We start from the raw sequence: 6,000 nt of genomic DNA, 5'->3' as shown, positions 1-6,000 counted from the left end.
GGAGGAAGAAACCATGCCTGTCCACCATCCTCCCGAGTGCCTGGCACAGGATGCCATACCTGAGGCACAGGTTGAACTCAGTGTGTATTTTCTGATGAATAAATGATATATCTGGCAGATGATCCTAAAAAAATAAAATAAAATCATCTGCCTTTATTTACTTATTGTTTGGTTTTGGGGTTTTTGTTTTTGTTTTAATGTGAGCATTCATTTCAATAGACCTCCCTCTCTCATTACTGCTTTTGCTCTAAACCACAGGTTTCATTCAGTATGTTGAGATTCCATTTTCATTTGATTTTAGAAATTTCTGAATTTCCTCTCTGGTTTCTTCAATGACACACTATTTGCTCAAAATGCATGTTGTTCAATCTCTATATGATTGCAGAATTTCTGTACTTTTCTATTGCTGTTGATTCTTGCTTCATTCTCTTTTGATATGATGAAATATAAGACATTATTTATATTTTTTGAATTTGTTAAAAACTTGTTATACAGCCTAATATATAATATCATTTGGAAGAAGTTCCATATGTTGATTTAAAAAAAGGATTATTCTGGATCATTTGAATTGGATAATCTGTAGATTTCTATTAAGTCCATTTGATCTATAGTACAAATTAATTCTGATGTTTGTTTGTTGACTTTTTTTTTTTTGGTCTGGATGATCTATCTATTGACAAAAGTGGCATACTGAGGGCTGGGGCTGGGGCTCAGCAGTAGCACACTTGCCTGGCATGTGTAAGGCACTAGGTTTGATTCTCAGCACCATATATAAAAAAATAAAATAAAGATCTATCAACAACTAAAAAAATATATTTTAAAAAGTGGTGTATTGAAGTCATTCACAATTATTATATACAGTTCTATCTCTATGTCAAGTAGTTCTTGTTACAGAAAATTGGGTGCTCTGACATTCATTGTATATAGATAGTCATTATCTTCTTGACCAATTGTTCTCATGATTGGTATGTAGTCACCTTTGCCTCCTGATTTTTTCATAAAGTCTATTTTGTCAGTGCATTTGTTTTATTTTCTTGAAATATCATTTGCATCATTTCACTTTCAATCTGCATTTGTCTTTGCAGTTGAGGTGAACTTGCACGCTGCATGTTATGCTTTAGATATGAGATGTCCACCAAAAACTTACGTGTGAGACAATGCAAGAATGTTCAGAGATGAAATGATTAGATCATGAACATTTTAACCTAATTAGTGGATCAACCAATGTATATCAACTAATATAATAAATATGGACTATACTGGGTGGTAAACACAGGGAGGTAGAATGTGGCTGGGGGGAATAGGTCACTGGGGGATGCCTTTGGGGTTCATATTTTGTCCCTGCCAAGTGGAGCTCTCTGTTTCACAGTTGCCATGTTCTGAGCTGATTTATTTCTTTTTTTTTCACCTTGTTCTTTATTTATTTTTACTTCTTACATACATGACAATAGTGCAATGCATCACAATCATAATTATCCATTCACATCACAATTTTTCGTAACTTTGTATATAAAGTATGTCCACGCCAAATTATGCCATTATACATGAGCTCTCTTTTTTGCATTACAATTCTTAATATACGTTTATACTACAATTTATCATATATCTGTTTGTATATAAGGTATGTTGACACCAAATTCACAACTTCATACATGTATTTTGCATAATGATGAGGATCTCCTTCCACCATCCATGCTATTCCCCTTCTCCCTACCTTTCTCTCCCACCCCTATTCCCTATCTAGAGGTAATCTTCCAATACTCCCTTCTACCATGAGGTTCTGCCTCATCTCAGACCCAGTGGGGTCGGTTAATCATGGACTCAACCTCTAAAACCTTGAGCCAAAATAAACTTTGCCTTCTCTGAGTTGCTCTTGTTGGGTATTTTAAACACAATGATGAAAAAGGTAACTAAGACACAGCATATTGTTGGTTCTTGTTTTTTTAAAGCATTGTGGTTGATTTATCCAATCAACCTCTTTTAATTGGTAAATTGAGATGATTTACATTCAGGAGTATTATGGAAAGGTGTGGACTTCTGGGCACTTGACTGATTTTTTTCTGGTTGTTTTGAATATTCTATATATGTTTCTCTCTTATTCATCTTTTATATTTGATGATTGACTATATTAGTAATGTTTGCTTCTCTTCTATATTCCATTTGCATGTCCATTGTTTTAATGAGATTTATTCGTTCTCATGCTGTCATGATCATGTACATTACTTTTTCCCCCTTATCAGCATGTAGAGTTCACTATGGTATCTTCTGAAATACTGAGTTAGTGGTCATGAATTCCCTTAATTTATGCTTACCTTGGAAGGTCCTTATTTCTGAAGGGTAATATTGCTGGCTATATTACTCTTGATTTGCAACTATTTTCTTTTAAGACATGAAATACATTTTCTGTGTCCTTCCTGAGTTTAGGGTTTCTTCCAAGAAATCTGTTTTTAATCTAATGGGCTTGCTTTTAAATGTGATTTGGTCCTCTTGTACCTTTTATATTTTTTCTTTGTCCTATACTTTTAGCAATTTAGCTATAATATGTCATGGGCAGGTTATTTTCTGGTCATCTCTTTCAGAGTTCTTGATGCCAGATCTTTCTTAAAATTTGGGAAGTATTCTACTATTATTTCACTGCAGGTTATCTCTGCCTCAGCCTGTGGCTCTTCTCCCTCCAGTATGCCAATAGAGCAGATCTTTGGCTTTAATGGTGCTCAGATATCTTGAGTGCTCTCTTCATTCTTGTTTTTATTCTTTATTGCTATCTGAATGCAAATTTAGTGTCCAGTAGTTTTCAAGCTCCACTATTCCTTTGATTGATTTAGTCTATTGTTGGGGCTTTCAACTGAGTTTGTTTGTTTTTTAAATCTGACTTGAGTTTTTCATTTCCAAGACTTCAATTTTTTTTCCCAAAATCTCTATTGAAATGCTCATTCACATTCTATACTATCTTTCTTAGTTCATTCAGCTGTTGGTTTTTCTTCTCTTGGATTTCATTGAGCTTTTCCAAAATCATTATTTGAATTCTTTATCCAGCATTTCATCCACTTTAGTACCTCTGAAATATGTTACTATGGTGTTACTAACTTTAGGACATTACATTTTAATGCTGTTTTTTCATATTTTTTAGATCCTATGTTGAAATTTGTGCATCTATTGGTATGGCTATCTCTTCTACCTTTATGCGAGGATCCTCTTGGTAAGCAATGTTCTCTTGATAAAGTGTCTTTGGGTATCAGTTTTCTGTGTAGTTTTGAGTTTTATTCCAATTGGACTTCATAGTACAGTCTCCCAATGGCTTCTGTGGCTGTATTTACAATCTTTTGGCATAATGTATACAATGTCAGGGTATGAGGAGCCTCCTTTTTCTGTCAGTCTCACAAGAGAGAGTCCTTCTGGTAATTCAGGCAGGTGTGGTATAGGCAGTGGGATAAGTGGGGTGAACCTGTTTTTGATACTCTGGTCGATGGGAGTGGAAGCACCTAGCAGGTGATAGGGGTTTCTCAGATACAGTTGATACTGATTGAGTTACTTGAAAACAGTTCTGGTACTGGCTTTTCCAGTCATTATGAAGGTCCTGAATCTTTTATTCTCTGTTCAGATACTAGTACCCTGGTGTTTCATAGGGAGATGCAGAGTCCAGGGTCACAGCTCCCCTCTGTGGCACTTATCTCTAGTCTTTTAAAAAATGTGCAATCTAATAGGGTGAAACAGTTACGAGTGCTGATGATCTTCATAAGTCCAGTGTCCAGACAGTTTTTGTGTTACATGTCTGTTATTGCTATGGGGGTGAGTGTCCAGGAGCAAGCCATAAGATTCCACTTGTTATGCCTGGTTGGGGATAGATCATTGGCTGGGAACGTCCCCGCCCCACACACACACACACACACACACACATCTTTTCTTTAAGTTGAAGTATCACCAAGTTTTGAGCAGGACTAGGTTGTGCCTGCAACAAAGTGCACTTCCTCTCAGTTGAGCCAGGATTGTAGTTCAGTGGCTGAGGACCCACCCAATGGGTCCAAAGTCCTGGACTCAATTCCCAGCACCACAAAGAAAAACCAAATAAATAAAAAGCAACAGAAAAACAATAGAAGACAGGGGAAAATGTGATGTAGAATAAAATAAATTTAAAATGATAACAGTACAATTTTTAAAGGGAAGAAAGAAAAAAATAATAATTAAAAATTTCAAAGAAAAAAAAAAGAGAGAAATGGAAAGCAGATGTGAAACTGAAATAGGAACAAAGAATAAAAGGGGAAGAAAAATAATGAAGGAGTAAAAATTTTTTTAAAAAAGCTAGAGAGATAGAAAAAGAGACACAACAAGCAAACAAACAAACAAAAACAGCTTCAACAACAAGAATAAAAATATTAATAGAAATCAAAAACTTCCTCTCCATCCAGGTACTTGAAAGGAACCTCGCCACCTATGCAGATCAAAGCTTCTCTCTGAGTCTTCTTGGGCTGTGAATTCCATAGACAGAGCAAAATTTAGGAGTTATTCATCCCCCTTTTCTTTCTTGCCTGTTGACTAGCAGAAGTGATTTGTAGCTGAACCAGTTGCAATTCCTCTCAGCTGCTCTGCTTCCTGGAATGAGCTAACTTAGAGAGTGAAACTCCCCCAATAAAGATTCCTTCTGGAACTTTTTGAGCTGCACACTCCTGGGGTGGGAAAAATGCCAATATCACAGTATGTCAGTGGTCCAGCGGAAGGCTGAACTCACCTGGCAAAAACTCTGAGGGTTTTAGAGCTGCAGTCTTCAAGGGCAAGGTTAACATCAGTGCTGCAGCTTTTGTCAACTGTCTTGGAATGAGGAATCCCCCTAGGATTCTCTCCAGAACTTTGTGGGCTGCTTTCTCTGAAAGTGAGGCCAGCATTGGCTCTGCAGCAAATCTCTCACCAACCCCACCAGCCAAGGGAATGGCAAAAGAACTGCACTGGGAGAAGGAAAGGTGGGACCTGCAAGATTCACTTTGCATGACTGGTGCTACCAGACTTGGTTCCCTCAGAAAATCACACAAGACTGTTCACACCCCCAGGCTCTTGACAGCAGGACGCTCAAACTGCTGATTTTAAAAGAAAGTGCCTTCCATTCCCCCTCATTTTTCATCACATAGGATTCTCAGTTGGTCTAAGTTACAGTCCCTCCTCCAGGGCAAACTGACTCTTAGAGTGGCCACCTGCTGAGCCACATATTGCCAGGGAGAGGAGGGGGCAGGTGGCAGGAGACAGGAAAATGCAGGGACTCTTGAACCTCAGGGCTATAACTCACACAATAAGACCTTTCTCCAGATGACTGCCAGTTATAGCACTGTGAGAATATATCAGGAAGTACTAAAACTCTCTCCAGAGCCAGCTCACCATGCAAACTCTGTTTATTCTTCTGTAGGATGGCAAATTCTGTGCTAGAGGGAGAACCTCACTTACACACCCTACCCCCACAGATGACGGCTGCCTTCCCTCCAGCTGGATGCTTGGTTTCTCCCACACTTCCACTATCCAAAAACTCTGGTTGTCTCTAAGTCTCTGTCTCTTGACTATTACATTCCAGCACTCTCCCAAGGACATCCACCCTATCATGCAGCTATACTTCTGTTGCTTTGATTTTAACTTGTGAAGACTTGTTGCCTCTAATCCTCCACCTTGAATCTTAATGACTCACTTTTATATAGAATAATATGATATAATTATAATATACCAAAGGAGAGAAGAACCAGGTTAGTTTTTGTTCTCCCACGATTACTTTTGTTTGAAAACTCTAAACATTGGTAATTCAAAAATAACTGACTTTGATAAATGTAAGTTAGGTCTATACTTGATAATTTGTGATAATCATAACTGGGGTCACAGCATTTTTGAGAGTTACCAATATTTATATTGATGTAACATGTAAAAATTGAAACCTTAACAGTAATGTTTTAAAATATAGATCTGATCACCTCCTTCCCTTTGTCTACAAGATGTTAAAATTCTTAACCCATTACATGAGGTCCTTGG

General features: G+C 37.5%; 1 protein-coding gene across 2 annotated transcripts in view; it reads right to left on the bottom strand.

Annotated features, from left to right (window-relative positions):
* Positions 1-6,000, bottom strand: part of Zbbx (zinc finger B-box domain containing) — a 149,493-nt gene that overhangs the window by 105,510 nt on the left and 37,983 nt on the right. The gene's annotated exons all lie outside the window — the stretch shown is intronic.

The sequence above is a fragment of the Marmota marmota genome, unplaced genomic scaffold (assembly GCF_001458135.2).
Source record: "Marmota marmota marmota unplaced genomic scaffold, marMar, whole genome shotgun sequence".
Classification (NCBI taxonomy): Eukaryota; Metazoa; Chordata; class Mammalia; order Rodentia; family Sciuridae; genus Marmota; species Marmota marmota.
This window is presented reverse-complemented; position numbering and strand designations above follow the sequence as displayed.